Source organism: Arvicanthis niloticus, chromosome 4 (assembly GCF_011762505.2).
Source record: "Arvicanthis niloticus isolate mArvNil1 chromosome 4, mArvNil1.pat.X, whole genome shotgun sequence".
Taxonomy (NCBI): Eukaryota; Metazoa; Chordata; class Mammalia; order Rodentia; family Muridae; genus Arvicanthis; species Arvicanthis niloticus.
In genome coordinates, this window is record NC_047661.1 from 90,543,278 (window position 1) to 90,563,122 (window position 19,845).

Genomic DNA, 19,845 nt, shown 5'->3' on the forward strand with positions numbered 1-19,845 from the left:
ATTATTTGTGACAGAATAACTATAGTCATTGCTAGAATAACTAGGGAAAGCAAATAAACATGGATCCAAATGAAAGAGTATTAGTTCAATTATATTGTTTCCAGGGACATGATGATATATTTAGAAAACTCTATAGACTCAAATATAGCTGAATAAAGAAATCCAGTTTCATACTACAAACATACAAAACCCACCAATATTTTAAATTAATAAAATGATCATTTTCATTTTATTTTTATTTAAATTTTAATTAAAACATTTTAAATTATATTATTTAACCTTCCCTACTTTCTCCTAAATGTACTGCACCTCACTGCCCACACAAAACATGTTCCACATCTCTCAGAATAAGTAAGCAAAACAACAAAAATGATGATCAAAGAAGTAAAAAAAAAAAAAAAAAAAGAAAATCAGTATCAACCATATTGATGTCCATAATAAGTTAGCCAAAAAAACCAGATACTATGCATATTTTTCACTTATTATGTTGTGAATATATTGTTTTGTTTTCTTTGAGTATATATTTGTATTATTTTATTGTCTTAGCTTGTCTAATTTAGAACTCATTGTGTAAAGCAGATATCCATTGAACTCAACAGAACCACCTGACACTGCCTCCTGAATCCTGCCCACCCAGCTGCATTTTGTACAATATCAATGACTTTCAGAATAGAAAAGATATCAGAAAATACATTTCACTCCCAATAGCCTTAAATATTACTTTGAAAACTTACCAATAAAGAGAAAATATATTTTAATTGAAAACTATAGAACCCACAATAAATTTACTAGAACTCAAATAAAAACATATTCCCTGTTCATAAATATTAAATCATTGAAACTGTAAGTACTCTACCAACAATCTTTCAATCAAATGGAATTTCTGTCAATAATCAAATGATACTTTTCAGAAGGTCAGAAAAATTAAAATTAATAAGTATCTAAGATCAAAAATTAAAAAATCCTGCATAAAACAGGGAAAGTCCAATGGAATCAAACTAACAAACTGTAAAATAGGTAGCAAAGTGTCTATTGTTTGTTATAAACAAACATATAAATGAAGGAAATACAATTAAAACTCAGAAGTAAATCTAATTTTTATAAATAAAAAAGTTTTACTTTTGTTTTTTCCTTTGTTTTACAATTTTTCTATTTTTATTCAACATTTTATTTATTCATACTTCAAATGTTACCCTCTTTCTCAGTTTCTCCTTCACAAACTCGCTATCTGATCCCCCTTTCCCCTGCTTCTATGAGGGTGCTCCCCATACACCAGCTCCCACCTAACCACTCTAGCATTTTCCTACACTGGTCCATCTAGCCTTCACAGGACTAAGGGCCTCCCCTGCCATTGATGCCAAATAAGGCCCTCCATCTTCTGCGACAAATGAAGACATGGGTTTTTGGTTTTTTTCTTTTTTTTTTTTTTTGGTGGTGGTTTAGTCCCTGGAAACTCTGGGAAGTATGGTTGGTTGACATTGTTCTTCTTCCTATGGGGTTAAAAACCCCTTCAGCTCCTCCAGTCCTTATCCTAATTCCTCTTGGGGTCACATTGTTCAGTAATAGGCTAGGCTGCAAGCATCTGCATCTGTATTTGCCAGGCTCTAGCAGAGCCTCTCAGGAGACAGCTATATTAGGCTCTTGTCAGCAAGCACCTCTTGGCATCTACAATTTTGTCTGGGTTTGGTGTTGGTATATGGGATGGATCTGCAGGTGGGGCGGTCTCTGGATGGCCTTTCTTTCAGTCTTTGCTTCACACTTTGTCTCTATATTTCCTTTAGTCAGGAGAAATTCTGGGTTATAATTTTGGAGATGAGTGGTAGCCCCCTACCTCAACCACGGGTATTATCTGTCCTCTGGATATGGTTTTTACAGGTTCTCTGTCCCCTTTGTTGCTAATGTCAACCTGTTGGGTCCTGGGAGCCCCTTACTTTCCTGGCATCTGGCATTTCCTGGTGGCTAACCCCAGTTCCCTATCCCCCATTGCTACACACCTCTGTTCAATTTCCTGACCCTATGTTTACCTTTATTTTTAATTATAAAAAAACTACTTATACATTTATCTTTATTAGTAGATTCAACATAAAAAACAATAACTTTAAATGGAAAATGTCAATGAAAGGGGAGATATATTATATATATATATATATATATATATATATATATATATATATAAATATATATATATATATATTAAACATATGATATATATTGAACATATGTATTTTTGTGTGGCTAAAATGCAATCTATACATCATTTAAATTGTCTTAATTATGTTTTAAACAGATAATTTTATGTATAACATAAGATATGTACAAATTTTACATAGATACAGTGAATTGGCATGTAATTATTTTTAATTCTGAATGTCATAGGTACAGTCCTCTATGTGCACTGAAAAAATATTGTATATTTATTTGTAGTAGTGATATTTTGAAATAAGGATATATCATAAAGTGGAAAAAGTAAGCTGGTTGGTATACGTGCTAACTCATATACCTGTAATTTATTTCTGAGAATATTTAAAACCTTTTTATTGACTATTTACAAAAACAAAATTTGTCATTTTATATTCTTTGCCAAAGAGCTCTCAACTATGCTCCTAGTCCAGCACTACTTATTAGAGGTAATTTACTGCCTCTATTGTCAGCTTAAAATTTCAGATTGCTTATCAAAGTGAGATGACTAAATGTTGTTTATATTACATCAACAGTTGCTTTATACTAAATATCCTATGTACATTTAAAGGGAAGATGAAAGAATTTTTTTAAAAATGGTCATGAATGGAAAATGATCTTTACCAAACTTTCATCCAATAGAGGGCTAATATTCAAAATGCACAAAGAACTCAAGAAGTTAGACTCCAGACAACCAAATAACCCTATTACAAAATGGGATGCAAAGCTAAACAAATATTTCTCAACTGAGAAATCTTGAATGGTTGAGAAGTATTGGAAATGCACAACATTTTTAGTCATCAGGGAAATGCAAATCAAAATAACCCTAAGATTCCACTTCACACCAGTCAGAATGGCTAAGTTCAAAAAAGCAGGTGACAGCTGATGATGGAGAGGATGTGGAAAAAGTGGAACATTCACAGATACAGATACAGATATACAGATACAGATACAGATACTCATAGCCAAACTCCAGACTGAGCCCTGAGGTCACAAACAGAAGAGCTGGAATTATGTCTAAAGGAGCAGAAGAGGGTTGCAACCCCATAGGAAGAACAATATCAACTAACCAGACCACCCAGAGCTCCCAGATACTAAACGACCAACCAAAGTATATTCATGGAAGGATGCATGGCTCCAGATACATATGTAGCAGAGGATGGCCTTCTCTGACATCAATGTAGTGGGAAGCCCTTGGTCCTGTGGAGACTTGAGACCTCAGCAAAGGGGGATGCTAGAGTGGGGAGGCAGGAGTGGGTGAGTGGGTGGAGGAGCATCCTCATAGAGGCAAAAGGATGGAGGAAAGGGCAAATGGGATTGGGGTTGTGGAGGTATAACCCAAAAGCAGGAATATCACTTTAAATGTAAATAAAAAATGATTAATAAAAAAATTAAAAATGAAGAAAAAAGTAGTCATGATAAAAATAGAAAATACCTTGTAAAATAAGACAGGTATGATACAGTATGTATAGCTGTCTTTTTAAGTTCTGCCAAAGCCTGACATATACAGAGGTGGATGCTCACAGCTAACCATTGAACTGATCACTGGGTTCCCACTGGAAGAGTTAGAGAGAAGACTGAAGGAGTTGAAAGGATTTGTGGCTCCATGGGAGAAAGCAACATTATCAACCAACCAGAGCTCTCAGGATCTAAACCACCAGCCTGGGAGCACATAGGGAGGGACCCATGGCTGTAGCTGTATATGCAGGGGAGGCTGGACTTGTGAGGCATAGGTGGGAAAGGAGGTCCTTGGTCTTGTGAAGGCTGGATGCCCTAGTGTGGGGGAATTAGAAGGCCTGGAGATGGTTGGATGGGTGGGTGCACATTCTTATAGAAGCAGGAAGAGGGGGATGGGATATGGGGGTTACTGTGTATGGGTGAAATGTGGAAAGAAAGAATCATCTTAAATGTAAATAAAATATCCAATAAAAAAAAGATACACAATGCAAAAAAATTATCTGAAAATATAGTTTGTAGAAGAAACTAGAGCATAAATATCGATACTAGTTAAGAGAATAATTTCTTCTATGTAACTCCTAATTTGTGTGTGTGTGTGTGTGTGTGTGTGTGTGTGTGTGTGTGTGTGTGTGAGTGTGTGTGTGTGCATGTGTGCATATGTGCAGAAGGTAGAGTTCTGGTAAAAAGTTTAAAATACAAACAGCCCAAAATTCTAATTATATGAGGTCAAGAGATTTATTGTACAACACAGTGAATAAAAGTAAAAACAACAAAATCCTGAAGACCGCTGAGCTCGCGTTAGGAGTAGCCTCCTTTTTGTGAAGTGCTGAGCATCATAATCATCTTGACTAAGATGGGCTATATTAGGTCATGCATCATAATACAATGTATACTTGTCAATCACAGTTTAATTTTAAAAGTAAGCTAAATCAGAATTTATTATTGAAAAGATGTTCTCTACAGTCTAAGGAAAACATTTAAAATACAAATGTCTTCTAAAACTTATTTAAGGACTAAAATGCTTTTTATTTATTTATTTATTTATTTATTTATTTATTTATTTTTTAATCATTCCATTTGGTTTGGTTACATCTCAAATGATATCCCTCTTCCACATTACCCCTTCACAACTCCCCCATCCCAACTGACCTCTCCACCTTCCCCCTACTCACTCCTACCCCACTGCTCCAGCATTAACCTATGCTGGGGCATCAAGCCTTCACAGGACCAAGGGTCTCACTTCCCACTGATGTCAGACAAGGCCATCTTCTGCTATATATGTATCTGGAGCCATGGATTCCTCCATGTACACTCCTTGCTTGGTGATCTAGTCCCTGGGAGCTCTGGGTGGTACAGCCAGCAGAAATAATTCTTCCTATGGTATTACAATCCCATGCACTACTGCAGTCCTTCCCTCTGCTCCCCCACTGGGTGCCTGAGCTCAGTCTGATGGTTAGCTGTGAACAACGTCATCTGCATTGGTCAGGTGCTGGCAGAACCTCCCAGGAAACAAGTACACCAACTTCCTGAGATTTGGTGTCTGAAGATGGGATGGGTCCCTAGGTGGGGTAGTTCAGGATGGCCATTCCTTCCTGAAATCTTTATCCTTTCACATACATCTATTTCAAAGGACAAAGGCTATGAATGGCTGTAAAACTTCTGTTTGCCCATATGACAGCAGCACATGTGTTTAAATATAGGTACAGGCAAGAAACTGAAGTCTGCAGTCACACCTGGTAGGAATTAAGGATTAAAATTAGTACTTTAATCTTGTTTCTTTGCTATATAAAATGAATTAAATATTTAACTTACAGGATTTCTATAACTTCATGAAAATATTTCATATTTTAAGTTTATATGTGTACTTAATTTCTCCTCAGATAATATATTGATCGAATAAAGGTTTGTTAATATCATATAAACACTTCACCATATTTTATACAACCATGTTTCATATCAGAAATCCATTGAATTAGAAATACTTTCAGATATTATCTTGATTTAATTTATAAGACATTTCAAACTAAATGCAAACTTGGAAAGCTTAAAAAGTATATGTTTTTTATATTTAAATATGTTCTAAATTCCCTCTACAACAGTGATAAAAATAATATCCACCTCAAATAGGTCTCTTAAGGCTGAATGATTTTAAATATGAAAAATTTGTAAGTAGAGTCTTACAGGGTTGAATTTGATTAATAAAATAAGCCTTCATTGTAAAGCATTCAGGAATAAAGCACTGGTGATTCAGTACCAAAAGGATATTATGAGTTCATGGATTTGGAAGGAGAAGCTATAAATGAAGTACAGATAGGTCAGGAAAAGAGAAGACCAGATATTAGGATTGTGAAGAACATCTTAAGCAAATGGCATTAAACAGACAGATAATTTCTCAAGCTACTTAAATACTAAAATCAACATAATTCCTACAATAGCCAATGCTCTTGCTTACTTGGTTGTCAGTAAATATCAGTAATGGGATGAAAAGATGTTAAATTTTCCTATTTTGCCTGTTAACATACACAGATATGCACAACCCAACAGCATGAAACAGGGTCATATTGTGTATAACCCTAGTTATGAGACTAATAGCACATGATAATGGATGGTATATCTTTGTCCTGATAACAGTATTTGATAATTAGGAAGTACTTGAAATCCTACATCACAGCAAGGGGCCCATATATGGAATATTAGCCAGTATCCTCTATGTTATTTTGGAATAGATTAGGGATAACAAAAGAGATATTTTTCTATATAAACCACTACACTTGTATGTCACGTGGCAAAGATGTTATTACATAGTTGTTTTTGAATAAAATGGTTTACCATGGGCTTGAGAAATTAACAAAATATATTTAAAATGAATATATTTTTATTATCATTCTATATTCCTGAAGCAAAAAGAAAAAAACATTTTATAAAGAAATATTTTTTTTACCATTATAGCCAAATTGGTTTGTCTTTTCATACTGCCTAGATAAATATGATAAAATAATATTTAAATATTTCCATGAAATATTAATACATCTGATGCTATAAAGGCTATTCTTCAAGACCGAATATAACTGACTATACTGATGCTTTGTGTGTATTTTCACACTTAGTAGTATTAGTAATGGATTCAGAACAAAATTATACATAAGAAATTAGTGTTAAGATCTAAAAAGAAATATGAGTGAACTGTGGCTAAAGTTATGTGCCTATAATTGACATAGACAAAGAAAAACAAGAAAAATTGATATATCAATTTTGAGATAGTGACAAATTCAGAAAAAAACCTAAATTTCCTGAAGGGAGATATGAACATTAAAAGTATGTTGCAAGTCTTAGAGAACTACAGTTTAAATTTGTCTTTCTATTCATAGAGCAATGCAAATATTTGAAAAATGATCATGTGCAATCTTTTTCTGAATGAGTTTTATTAGGGCTCTTTACAGGAGTATGGTGAGGTGTAATAGTAGCTGAAATGACTCAGAGGCAGCTGAATCAGCAAAAGCTCATGCCAGCATGTGTGACAGTTCACATATGTTAGAAAACTTGGAGTGAACTACACAACTGGCAGACAGGATCCTACTGTTGCTTTCAGGCAGCTTAGTTGTTCTGAGCGACTTGCATATTACTTGGGTAATCTTCACTGCTGTTAGGTGGCTCACCTGATCTAGATGGCTCTGCTGGTCTGCATACTTCTAGAAAATTCAGTATGTCTAAGACTATCTAAGCAGTTTTTACTCTTCAATGCATGTTTGAGAATATAGGGGCTTAATAAATCTGGTCAGTGTGAGGATCTTCCTCTCTTAAAGAAGTATACCTTAAGGAGCTTGCCTTTAAGATAGGCAGTTTTTCCTATTGCCACACACCACTGGAAGAGGAAAATAAGGATGACAAGAACCTTAATTAAAGCTATTTCATTCTCAAAGTTGATTCTGTCATGGCAGTGGTGACATTTATTTTTTCAATCTTTGATCAAGTAAAGCAAAACTAATGCTTTCTTGTGCCACATGAAGATGTGATATATACTATAGTTAATATTGAGCAATAAGATTTCTGAGCTACAATATCAGTCAAAAAACATGACAGCAATGAGTGCTTTTGAATCAAGCAAATTTGTTTTGAAATTTTTGGAATATCTTTCATTGGGCATGCTTATAGGCATTTTGCATTGTTCAAGATGGCTTTGCAAAGCAGGAGCTGTAGAAATGTGGAAGAACAGGTTGGAAAAGAGGTATATATGCTGTGGATAACTGAGTTATGATAGTGGAACTATAAAATAGATTTTAGAAATGTGTCTATGTAGTTATACTCTATGATTAAGCATTTTAAAAATTTTCCATATAAAAACACATGTACAGACATGATCACACAAATGTATATAAAATTTAAAAGAATACTCTGCAGAACAGAAAAATATTTTTCTTATGTGTAAGTAAGTAGTAAAATTATATTCATATATAATAAGGACAATAATTATATCTTTTAAAACTTGCATTCTTTCTAAGTATAAACTTTTTATATTTTTTACATTTTTAGTATGAAGTAAAATAATGTAAACATCATAAGATTTGTTTCTGCAGCTGATAGGTTTATAATCTTATTTCCTCTGAGGAATAGTATCATGATATATGGGCATTTCTTGGAAATTAGTTTATATGGTATGGAAAGTTGATTTTTTACAGAATATAATAACAGCCATATCTAAAGTGCTGACAATAAAAGATTTAAAAATATACGCAAACATTTTCTGTCAACTTCACTGAGTTTTCTTCTGTATTTTTCTTGTAATGATATATTTACTTCTTTTAGAGTATAAAAGCAACACTAACAATATCAATTTAAGTTATGATTATGGTATATTTTCATTGTGTGAAATAGATGTCAGAGTATTAAGAAAAATAAAATATGATTGTGAGCAGCTTTATTTTATTGGTTATACATAAAAATATGTATACTTAAAGAATGAGAAAGTGATTTTTTATTTGTTTGGTTTTTGATTTACATGTGCAATATAATCTATTGCTACATAATTGTTAAATTAAAATATTATATTTTGCATGTTTGGTACAGTAGAGCCTAGTGTAAAAAATGGTAGTTTCAATCACATTTTAAGAATTTTATTCTACCTTGATTTCCATATGAGGATTATCTAAAACTTCCATAATATTAAATCCACAAAGTAATATTTTGAGCCAGCAACCTTGTTTAACACCCTTATGCATATTTTGAAGTCTACTTGAGGTTAGGCATATACAATAATTACAATACCAAGAGTTACCTTCTACAGTGTTGACAATTGACTGAAAGGACACAGAGTATGTGTAAAATGGGAATTTCCTTCCAGACTTAATGATTTTGTTTAACTAAACTTATATTTTTGGGGTGCCACTTTTCCAAAGAACAGCTGTCATGTATATAATTAATATTATCATTATATACTGATTAAGTTTTAAATAATAATAAATGTATTATCTCTTAGTAAATGAATATTGACTCTAAGCATAAATTATACAAATACATATCAACATTTAAAAAATAATATAAGATTGTTTATTTATACAACAACCAATATAATACATACAATAACATGAGCTATAGAATCTTGGAGGATCCTAAAGTTTGATTTTCTGTTTATTAAACTGATAGGCCTAACATATCATTGAATTGATTCTGAGAAATGCACATCTCTACACATACACTAATGAAAATGGGAGTATGAACTATTCTCATCTTATTCATTTTAATACAAAAAATTTCTCAGTGCTTAAACAGTTTTGTCAGTAGAGCATGAGACTCTTAAAGAAAGATTTGCCAATTATCATAATGCTTTTTTAAAGCTACAAATGCCTTATAATCTTTACTATTTCATGTCCAATTAATGTGGACTTATGTACAACAAAAGAATTACTCTCATGCCTTTTCTACTGTGATAGCCAAGAATATATTTACTGATTTGCTTGTGTGTGTGTGTGTGTGTGTGTGTGTGTGTACACATTCTCAATATTGCACATTTCAGACAGTATATATAGTTTCAACGTTTCTTAGCATTTTCCAAAATTCTATCTCAGAAAGAGTGATAGCATTGCAAGAACTGTTACAAAATTTGCTGTCTTCATAAACATTTATTTAAGATGAAAGCACCTGGAAACTTTTAATTCAGCAGACATTACAATGATTTTTATATGTAGCAGAAAGCCATAATTTTTATCACTTTAAAGTTATGAGCTGTTTGCACAATCGAACCAGTAGGTATATTTAGTTCTTGATATTTGACTTACCCTCCAAAAGACCCAACAAGCAGCTGAAAGAGTCAGATGCAGATATTTGCACCCAACTAATGATTAGAAGCTGCTGATCCCTGTGGTTGAATTAAGGCAAAGCTGGAAGAAGCAGAGGGGGAGGGTGACCCTGTAGGAAGACCAGCAGTCTCAATTAACCTGGACCCCTGGTTAATTGAGCAGTCGCTTAAACACCGGACCACCAACAAGGCAGCATACACCAGCTGATATGAGACCCCCAACACATATGCAGCAGAGGACTGTGGGATCTGGATTTAGTCAGAGAAGATGCACCTAACTCTCAAGAGACTGGAGTCCCAAGGGAGTTTAGAGGTCTGGTAGAATGGAAGGTGGGGCCATCCTCCTGAAGACAAGGGGGTGGGAAGGAGGTATGAGATGTGAAACTGTTTGAGGATGGACCTGAAGGGGAATAAAATTTGAAGTTCAAAATTAATTAAGTAAGTAAAAAATACTTGAATTACCATCCATTAATTATGTGGGTGATAGTCTTTCTTTCATAGCTTCATTTTGATCAACTACTAAAATATTTAGGTCAGCGCTAGGAGTACAAGTTACCTTTAGAAGACCCAAGATTGGAAAGACATGAGATGAAATAATCTAAAGATAAATAATCTCTTATTGAAACTAAAGTCATTAATCTTGAATGAAAATAGCAGATTTGTGGGCTTTTATTCATAGCTGTGGCACTAAAGCTTGACTATAAATATTTATACAAAACATTTAACTAAATAATCAGTTGTCAGGTATAACATATGGCCTAATATTATTGAGGCTTTATATGATCCTGATGTTGAAATTACATACATTACTAAAGCTAAAGTGGCAGAAAGTTGAAATTCATGGAAAAATACTGTTTTCTCAGGAATACCACATAGTAAAATCAAAGTCAGCAAAGTTTAACAAAGGAACAGATTAAACATATGGACAGAAATTCCTAAAAATTTATTTACACTGCATATGAGATTAAAATTGAAAGTATTATTTCAATAAATATTAATTTGGCAATGTAGATAAGGAGCTTTAAGTACTTTTTAATGGGAGAATTCTTCTCATAAACTACTAAGTTCTTAGTGCATTATAATGTATATTACAATTATATTCCCAGCATATCCTTTTCTGTATTTTTTCAACACTCTTCCTTAATTAGTTCCCCTATTTTATATCTCCAATACCAATTTAAAATCCAGGATACAGATGAGACAGAAGAATCTACTCAGCTCATTGGGCAACTATTTTAGCCTTCAAAGTGTTAAGTCAGCAAGAGTCAAATCTCAGAAAACAATGAGAAGAATCATCTGGAAAGAGGCTTGTTATCAATACCTGATCTTCACATACATAAGTAAAGATGCACACACAAACATGAGGCACATCATACAACTTCATACATGTATTTTCCTGAAAAAAGTAAACACACTGTTTATTAAGTACTCACATACTTCACTGTCCTCATCGCTATTAAAAGATCCTTTTCACCAGTGTGCCTATACAACATGGTATTAGAATATATTAAACAAAGCTTTGATAGATTTTGAAGTAATGTTTAATAGGACTTATTTTCATCACTTCAATTATTTCTTAGCTGGAAGTATAAATGTGACACAACAACAGAAACATTTATAAAAGGCAGTATTGCTTAGCTATGTTGTCAAATATTTTAGATTTATTGAATCCCATTTCTTATACTTTATATTCTCAAGAGAAAAGTAGAATTTGTTATTCTATTATGAAAACTGGGCTTTTAATATGTTTTGCATATCCCAAGTTTTCTAGTATTATGACATTTGTTTACTTATTCGATGGTTTAAATTATGCCCTTTGCCTCAAAACCTAAGGAAAAGAATGGATAAAACCTTTCATTAAATATTTAAATGAGGAGAAGAAACAATCAAACAGCAACGTAATAACCAAGTAAAAGAGCTCACAGCATGAAACCACAGATCTCATTTATTGAAACAGACTCCTTATTTACAAAAAAAAAAAAAAAAATGCATGTGGTTTCCTTAGTACTATGTATTATTAATGCTTAAATTGAGTACAATAAAATATGTATTTGGTAGAAGGACTTTATCTTCAATAATTTAAGAAGTTGATCAGTTTGTCATTCCTTAGCTTACTCTTTACTCAATTTGTTAAATAATTTAAACACTTTATTAACAAAAGATGATTTATGGCTAGATAATTTATACAATTTATTCTGATATAATGAAATCTTGTAAGAGCAATAAACCTCTTGAGGTAGTGTAATACATATACAAAACCAGATGTTACTCATTGCTGTGTTTATGTAAAGAAAAAATATGTGATATTTTAGAAAAATATAATAGTGAAATATACTCAGAACTATAAGCACACAGTTCTGGTCAAACGACATTCAGACTAATGAAGTGGATTGCCGAATCAGTGAAGTTTTACATGAAGATTTTTGGGTTTCTTCATGACTCTTAAGCATGTAGACTGATGCACATTAGATCTTCAAGAAGACTATTTGCATAAAGAAGATGCCATTATTTTGTTTGTGAACACATATTTTCATTGTGTTGTTTGGTTTATGTCTAAAATATTTGTAGAAATTCTAAAACATATTTATTCCCATGACAGATGTTTGCTTATTTCTTTTTCTAACAAGTATACTTATACTTTTGTGTCTAAAAGTAAGATGTGTATGCAGTAGTGGGAGCTTTTGATTTGAGTTTTACACAGGAACTCTTAGTCATGACCAAATTTGTAGGCTATTTCCAAAGACTTCTGTTTATACACAGCAGGAGTGTATTAAGAGAGAAAGTAGGCAACGAGTGAGATGCACTGTAATCTAAAGGGAATCTCTCTACTCTGTTGAAGACATCTTAAGGATTAAGTATTATAGCTTAATGGTGTGATCTTCTTTTGAAATTATTTCATATTCTGAAAGGAAAAACAAAATTAATTATGTAAGATATAAGATTTTAAAAGTTTTATTCCTGGTGCTATAAATGCAATGTGTCCTAGAGCATGAACTATGTATTTGTTTGATCTCTACACTCTATGAAGGTTTTTACATAAAAGAAATTAGCTTTATAATCTCCCACCCTTTAGCAAAAATAGTTCATCTTTTAAAATAACAAGGTTTCTTTTAAGTAAAACTAAAATATTTCATGCTAAGTTGGCAAAATTATGTCTTACTTTTTTGAGAGCAATGTTTACAACTGCATGTTCAAGATTATTGTGGAATTCAGACAGATAAATTTTTCAGATAGTTTTGTACAAAAGCATTCTTCAAACTATTGCTCTGTATGCTCAAAAGAAGAAAGAAAGAAAGAAAGAGAATGGAAGAGAAAAAAGAGATAAGTAACAAAGTGTTCAATAATAATGCATGTTTAAAGCAAGTTAATCGAGTAGCTTCGTGAATAATCTATTCACTCCCTAGGAATTTATCTTTAGAACGTGTCTTTTCCAATGGCTCATTATACTAACTCTTCACACAACCTTTCTCAGTATTTCAATGCATGACACATAAATTCACAAGGACCTAATAATTTCAACTACAATTGAGATAACCATATTGTCCTGGATATATTTCATTTAAATTAAAAATTCAGAGGAAATATGTGCTCTAGCATCATTGCTGAACATAATTCCAAATAGTTTTTGATAATTTTTATGGTTATATAAGTACAATGTAATAGCATGAGCAGAACTTCTTTTTTGAAATTCAATACTTCAAGTAGACTTGAACATGCAATGGTATTAAGTAACTATGATTGATATTTTCAGTTGATTTTTATATTCATGTTACTATTGATTCCCACTCTATCCTGAAGTAAAAAAGACAAATGCCCATTGTGCATGTGTAGGAGGAACTAAGGTGAGAGGAGTAAAGAAGAAGAGGAGGAGGGAGGAGAGGAAGAGAAGGAAGAGGAGGAGCTAGGAGAGAGAGGAGAACAAGAGAAAGGTGTATGGAGGCTGATGTTCGCTTGTCTGTTTTTGTTGTTATTGAAGATCAGCCTTAGTCTGTGATGATTTCATAGGATGCATGGGATTCTTTCTATTTTCTTGTATCTGTTGAGGCCTGTTTTATGACTAATAAATTATATGGTCTATTTTGGAGAAGGTACTATGAGGTGCTAAGAAGGTATGTTCTTTGTTTTGTTCTATAGATATCTGTTAAATCCATTTGGTTCATAACTTCTGTTAGTTTCACTGTGTCTCTGTTTAGCTTGTTTTCATGATCTGTCCATTGCTGAGAGTGAGGTGTTGAAATCTCCCACTATCATTGTTTGAGTTATAGTGAGATGAATTGAGTGTTCATCTTGGTAGATAATTTCTTTGACGACTGTGAAGTGTCCTTCCTTATCTTTTTTGATAACTTTTGGTGGAGGGTCTATTCTATTCGATACTACAATGGCTATTTCAGCTTGTTTATTGGGACCATTTGCTTAGAAAGTTATTTTCCAGTATTTGTCACTAAGGTGTGTTTTTTGTATACAGCAATATGCTGAGTTCTGTTTATATATCCATCCTTTTTGTCTGTGTCTTTTTATTGGTAAATTCAATCCATTGATGTTAAGAGTTATGAAGTAAACGTGATTGTTATGTTTTTGTGGCTATCTTCTTTTGTATTTGTTGGAAGAAGATTACTTTCTTGTTTTTTGTTCCTATGGTATAGCTTCCCTCCGTGTGTTGGGATTTTCTATCTATTTTCCTTTGTAGGGATGGACTTGTGAAAAGATATTGTGTAAATTTGGTTTTGTCATGGAATATCTTGGTTTCTCCATCTATGGTAATTGAGAGTTTTGCTGGGTATAGTAGCTTGGGATGGCATTTGTGTATTCTCAGGGTCTGTATGACATCTGTTTAGGATCTTCTGGCTTTTATAGTCTCTGGTGAGAAATTTTGTGTAATTCTTATAGGTCTACCTTTATATACTACTTGACCATTTTCCCTTACTGCTCTTAATATTCTTTCTTGGTTTTGTGCATTTGGTGTTTTGATTTTTATGTGACAGGAGGGATTTCTTTTCTGGTCTAGTGTATTTGGAGTTCTGTAGGCTTCTTGCATATTTATGGGCATCTCTTTCTTTATGTTAAGGAAGTTTTCTTTTATAACTTTGTTGAAAATATTTACTGGCCCTTTAAGTTGGGAATCTTCACTCTCTTCTATACCTATTATCCTTAGGTTTGGTCTTCTGATTATGTCCTGAATTTTCTGGATGTTTGGGGTTAGGAGATTTTTGCATTTTGCATTTTCTTTGACTGTCATGTCAATGCTTTCTATGGTATCTTCTGCCCCTGAGATTCTCTCTTCTCCCTCTTGTATTCTGTTGGTGATGCTTGCATCTATGACTCCTGATCTCTTTCTTCAGGGTAGTCTCCCTTTGTAATTTTTTTATTGTTTCTACTTCCATTTTTAGATCCTGGATGGTTTTGTTCAATTCCTTCACCTGTTTAGTGGTGTTTTATTGTAATTCTTTCAGGGATTTTTTTATGTTTCTTCTTTAAGGGCTTCTACCTGTTTACCTGTTTTCTTCTGTATTTTTTAAGGGAGTTCTTTATGTCCTTAAAGTTCTCTATCATTATCATGAGGAGTAATTTAAATCTGAATCTTGGTTTTCTATTGTGATGGGGTATCCAGGACTTGCTATGATGGGAGAACTGGGTTCTGATGATGCCAAGTAACCTTAGTTTCTGTTGCTTATGTTCTTGTTCTTGCCTTTGCCATCTGGTTATCTCTAATGCTACCTGTACTCACTGTCTCTGACAGGAGCCTGTATCTCCTGTTATCTTGGTTGTGCCAGAACTCCTCAGAGTCTAGCTATCTTTCTGATCCTGATGAGGTCCTAAGTTTAAGAACTCCTAGGAGTCAGGCTTCCTCTGGGATCCTGATATCCTGGTGTGACGAAGTTCCTGAGCACAATCCTGTGATCCTATGATTCTATGTTCCTGGGTGTGTTAGAGCTTCTGGAGTCAAGCTTCCTTTATGATTCTGTGTGTGTTAGAGCTCCTGGAGTCCAGTTTTCTCTGTGTGTTTTTACATTGGATGCAGATCTATTACCCAAGTTCTGCTCAGGGCATTGGCTCAGACTGGAAGGAACCCATGTCAATGGGCCAGGATATGGTGTCTTCACAGGAGAAGATCATCTAGGAGTCTGCCCCAGCAGAAAGAATCAAGCTGAAGAGGCAGAAGGGGATTGTTATTTGGCAGGGCAGAGTTTTGCTGGGTGATGGGTCCCAAGTGAGCCCAGATCCCAACTGCAGCTGTGGTACTTTGGGTTGTGGGGATTGATTCTTACCAACTGCTCTGAGTGTACTGAATCTTCTAGGATGGGTCATAATATGGTATCTTCACAGGAGCAGACAAGCTGGGAGTCTGCCCCAGCAGAAAGGGATATTTTTCTCCTTGACAGTTTACATACTATGTTCTGAAAGTATGAGATCCAGTTTTCAGGGAGGAAGCTTCGGGTTAGTTACTTCTGGATTTCTCCAAAATCCATGTCAAAATTTTACCAGGGATAATCATTTCTACTTGCAATCCCAGAAGCCTGTTAACATCAGGGACAACCAACTTAACCTGCAACCCAAGAGCTCTGCATCTATAAGGCATTAGATGACTAAAGGCTAGCATAAGAACACAATCAATAAAAGCCAGAGCAATATCGCACAGATGGAACCCAGCTACCCTACAACAACAAGCTCTAATAACAAAACTTACTTATTAGAAAATGACTTTAATCTAATATTATGAAGATGATAGAGGCCTTTAAAGGGAAAATGAAGAAAATAACTTTATAAAAAATATAGGAAGCTACATTAAACCAGGTTGAGACCCTTAAAGAGGAAACAAATATATATAAAGAATTACATAAAAATACAATCAAACTGTTGGACGAAATAAATAAGATTGTTTAAATCCTGAATCAGGAAGTAGAGACAATAAAGAAAATACAAACTGAAACAATCCTGGAGATGGAAAAGCTAGAAAAGTTAACAGGAACTATAGACACAATCATCACCAACAGAATAAAAGAGATGGAAGAGAGAATCTCAGGCATAGAAGATACACTAGAATGACATTAAATCTAATTTTAGATTTAGAATAAGAAATAAAAAAGAAGAGAAATTGATACCTTTCTTAAAGAAAATGCTAAAATTAAAAAGATTCAAATAAAAAAAAATCCAGGTAATTTGGGAAACTATGAATACCTAAGAGTGATCGGAAAACCTAAAAATGACAGGAAAAGAAGGAGAGTCTCAGCTTGAAGGCCCAGTAAATATCTTCAACAAAATCATTGAAGAAAAATTTTCTAACCTGAACAAAGAGATGTCTATAAATGTACAAGATGCTTACAAAGCTCCAAATCGAGTGGACCAAGAAAGAAAATCTCCCTGCCATATAATAATCAAAGGACTAAATGTACAGAACAAATGAAGAATACTAAAAGCCATAAGAGATAAATGCCAAGTAGCATATAAAGGCAGAGATATTAAAAGTTAGAAGGGCCTTGGAAGATATCTAACTGTCTCTAAGAGATCACAGATTCTAGACCAGACTACTATACCCAACAATATTTCCAATTATTGTAGACAGAGAAAACAAGCTATTCCATAACAAAATCTAATTGAAAATATCTTTCCATATAACCAGACCTATGAAGGATACTAGAAGAAAAATTCCAAATACAAGGAAGGTAAATACACCAAAGAAAACACAAGAAATAAATATTTTCTATATTAGTCCTACAGATTTGTGAACATGGAAAAGCTTTCCATTTTCAGATATCTTCTTTAATATCTTTCTTCAATGACTTGAAGTACTTGTCATTCAGGTCTTTTACTTACTTGGCTAGAATTACAGCAAGTTATCTTATTTGCAGCTATTCTGAATGGTGTTGTTTCCTTGATTGTTTCCTTAGCCCATTTACCATCTATATATGGGGGGTATTAAGTTTTGCTTTTAATTTTGTATCCACCTACTTTGCTAAAGGTGTTTATCTGCTATAGAAGTTCCTTGGTAACATTTTTTCATTTGCTAAGGTATACTGTCATATTATCTGCAAATAGTAACATTTTGAATAACTTCTTTCCCATTCATCTCCTCTTTAGTAATAATTTTGCTCTAGTTAAAGCTTCAAATACTATATTGAATACATAGAGAAAGAGTGGATAGCTTCATCTTGTTCCTGAATTTTTTTAATATTAACGAAAACATTCATTACAACAAAATGTCAGAGCTGTGTGTCTGTATCACCACTGAGTCGGTGGGTTTGCCCAATGTTGTGTAGGGCAGGTGCTCATGAAACTGGGAACCTGACTGCCCACTAAGTGCTTAGCTCTTGCCAAGAGGGATCATTTGACCAACTCCAGCAGAGGTAGACAGATAGATATATAAAGTATGCCATCATAGATTTTGGAGCCAAACCAGGGTGTCTTCCTCCTATTATTACAGTGTCTTCTAGTACAGTTCTGGTAGGAGCAGGGTACTTGCCTGTTCCTGTGGCTGATAGTGATCCTGCTGTTGGCAATTCAGAGCTGTACCAGCCTTTCCAGAACTGAGTTTCTTTGCTCCCATGTTGCAAAAGGTTGTGACAGATGCCTGGAGGATAATCAGACAAGGTGTGGTAGATCTCTTGTCACTTGGCATTATTCCACTATTCAGTGGTCACAGGTGAAGGCTCATAGGAGATCAAGACAACGTAGTCAGCAGAGGCCAGCTGTACACGGAAGTGATAGGTTCAGCTACAGTCTGTTTTGTAATTAAACCATTCCTTAACCACAATGTCAGGCTGAAAGGTATCCAACAGATCCTTCCAGTAACCCTCAGATTTAGGGTTCACCATCTGGGGTTTGGCAAACATCCAATAAGAAATGACAAAATACTTCTTGATCTTAGTGTCCAGAAAGCTTGTGCTATGGTCCCCAGGGAGGTTCTCAGCCTTCTACTCACTCCCACCCCCGGTTGGAGTTTATCCACCATGATATCATGTTCTCTTTGGTACAATTCCAAAGGAGGCTCCTCTGTAGGGTGCACAGGCTATAGATCTTTCAGTCTTCCATAGGTTCATCCTGGTCTTTGATGATGAAATCCTTTCAAATGCTTGTGCACTTCCATAGGGTTACCATATTGATAAGGTCTTCCCAGAGGATGTAGACCAGGAGAAAGTTGTACTGCAGCTATCCAGTGGGGATGTTGGTGAAAAGTTCCAGTAGAATGTTCTCTGGAAGTTCTTTGATGTTGACCATATGGAATTGCTTTGAGTTCCTCTTCATATCATTTAATGGCTTTTTTATTTTTTTAAATTTACTATTGGCTTGCTATGTATTGCTTTTATTGTGTTGAAGCATGTGCCTCATATTCCTGGTTTCTCTAAGACTTTTATCATGAGGGATTGTTGGATTTTGTCAAAAGCTTTTCAGCATCAAATCAGATAATTATGCATTTTTTCTTTCAGTTTGCTTATGTGGTGGACTATATTGGGAGATTTTCGTGTGTTGAACTATTTCTTCCTGTCTGTCATAAAGCCTATTTGATATTTTTCATGTGTTCTTGTATTTGGTTTGTATTTTTCACATACCTTTGCATAAAAGTTCATGAGGAAAATTGGTCTGAAAATATCTATCTACTTTTTTGAGTCTTTGTGTGATTTAGCTATTAAAGTAAGTGTATGGCCTCATAAAATGAGTTTAACAATGTTTTTTTTTCTATTTCTATTTTGTGAAATAATTTGAGAAATATTAGTAGTAACTCTTTGTTTCAGTCTTCTAGAATTCTGTGCTAAAACCATAAGGGCTTGTACTTTTGGGGGGTTGAGAGAATTTTAATGTCTCCTTGGGGGTTTAGATCTATTTACATTGTTTATCTATTCTTTATTTAACTCTGGTAAGTTGTATTTTTTTTGAGAAAATTGTTCATTTTATTTATTTTAAAATTTTGTGGGGTACAGTTT

The 19,845-nt window shown here is 33.9% G+C and overlaps 1 pseudogene; it reads right to left on the minus strand.

Annotated features, from left to right (window-relative positions):
- LOC117707407 (F-box only protein 6 pseudogene) overlaps window positions 1-19,141 on the minus strand; it is a 163,812-nt pseudogene extending 144,671 nt beyond the window's left edge.
- Between the last annotated feature and the right edge of the window lie 704 nt (window positions 19,142-19,845).